Source organism: Pundamilia nyererei, unplaced genomic scaffold (genome assembly GCF_000239375.1).
Source record: "Pundamilia nyererei isolate P.nyererei 1_Seehausen unplaced genomic scaffold, PunNye1.0 scaffold00156, whole genome shotgun sequence".
Classification (NCBI taxonomy): domain Eukaryota; kingdom Metazoa; phylum Chordata; class Actinopteri; order Cichliformes; family Cichlidae; genus Pundamilia; species Pundamilia nyererei.
The window spans coordinates 1104786-1106893 of NW_005187557.1; positions in this window are offsets into that span (position 1 = coordinate 1104786).

Consider the following 2108-nt stretch of genomic DNA (forward strand, 5'->3'; position numbering starts at 1 on the left):
CTTCCCACTGTCGCCAAAGTGCTTGCTCATAGGGGTCATATGATTGTTGGGTTTTTCTCTGTATCTATGAAGCGCCTTGAGGCGACTTTTGTTGTGATTTGGCGCTATATAAATAAAATTGAATTGAATTGAATTGAATTGAATTGAATTGAATTGAATTGATCACGTCCCTAACTTCAGTATCCAGGTCAATGGGCTAATTGCAATATATACAATATCAACCGTGTTTAGAAGCAGCGGCGCCCACCAGCCAGGTGAGTGGCAGCCAATCAGAAGGAAGACAGACAGGAGCTGCTTGTTACTGCACTATGGCCTCACACAGTGGTCAGCGAGGTCCCATTGTGAAGCGTCAAGCTGAGTGTTTTCTGTTGCTTTCGTGGTGTTTTCAAAGCAGAGATGACATGCGAGGGGTGGATCTGAGTGAGAAACCAAGGGAGACTGCACATTCACAGGCTAATGACTTGTAAATCACACGGTAAACAGAGCAGAACAGAAGTTTATCTGCACATTTAATCCTGCCAAAATCTTAATAAAAGGAAAACAATTATAACAGTATGTAATTTTTCTACACGATATAGAAATGCTGCTGTAGTACATGAAATAAATCTGGACTCTGGGTTCAATTTGCAAGGAATAAACGTGTACAGAAAAAGTCCTGGTAGCTCGTTGTCCACACCCTTCATCATAAAACTGAAAGTTTCTAATTACACTATAGAAAATCTAGTTAAAAGTCAAAACTTTATATCTTCCTTCACATTTTTCAAAGCATTCAGGTGGGCCAGATTGGAGTCTTTCTCAGACTGAATCTGGCCCACGGGCCTTACATTTGACACCCCTGTCACAGAGCACCACGTTGGTTTTCCCAAAGACATCTAACCCTCTTTTTGCCACAAGACTTACCCTCATACCTGGTTTGAGAGACGGAATCCAGCTGGACTGGAGCTAAAATTCCAAACAGAGTGCCTAAATCAACAATAGATGAAAACTGAATGAATTTATTATCAGTGACAGACCTGAAATGAAAACAAGAAGTCAAACCACAATCAAACCAGTCCTGATTCACGTACCTCGTGAGTATATCACATACAGCTCTGCAAGTTTGAGGAAGCACTTGTGTAATAAATTGTTTAAGCCTTTCACACGGGACTGTGTTCATTATCATTTTTATTACATTTTTGTCAGAGACTTCCTCAGGCTATGGATTTATGACTCAAAGCACAAACCCTTTTAAACTCAAACACACCATCTGCTCCTCATCAAAACTCTATTTCCATTAAAATATTATGTAGTAGTTTTAAGAGTGTTCCCTCTGTAGTATTTTCACACTTTTTAATGACATTTTTTAATCCAGTGACTGCAATCCAGGGCAAGCACGTCCTTGCAACCTGTACGGCCTTTTGCAAATACCTGAACCTAATTTGCACTTTCAATTTGCACTCCGGCTTGACAACAGTTTGGGAAAATGGTTTGCTGTTGTATCGCTTCAAAGTACCAGGCACTCGAGTGGGAGAAAATGAAGAAAATGAAGCATTGTTTGTGGAATTACATGAAATCATGTGAGGGTGTAGAAATTATTTACAATAGCTGTTACTGCTTTTTGAATGAAGCTTTCCTGGGATCTCAAAGCCTCTTTGAAGAGAAGAAAACTAGAATTTCTTTGCTCTCTAACAAACTTCATGTACTTATAAATACAGGTATCACTGGTGATACATTTTGTCACTTCTTCTCTTGAAAAAACACCAATCTTTGGTTCATAATCAGAGGCCTGTATTATCAGCCTCACATAATTTCAGGTTCAACTCATTGGTGGATTAATTTATAATATTTAATACATTTAAAGAAATTAAATTGAGTTAGGCTCAAAATAGCAATATTAATTCATTTGAATTCAACTATATTTCTATAGCACCAAATCACACCAACAGTTGTGAGGCGCTTTATGTTGTAAGGTAAAGACCCTACAATAATACAGAGAAACCCCAAAACAGACCACCCCCTATGAGCAAACACTTGGTGACAGTGGGGAGGAAAAACTCCCTTTTAAAAGGAAGAAACCTCCATCAGGTCCAGGCTCAGGGAGGGGCAGGCATCTGCTACAACAGATTTGG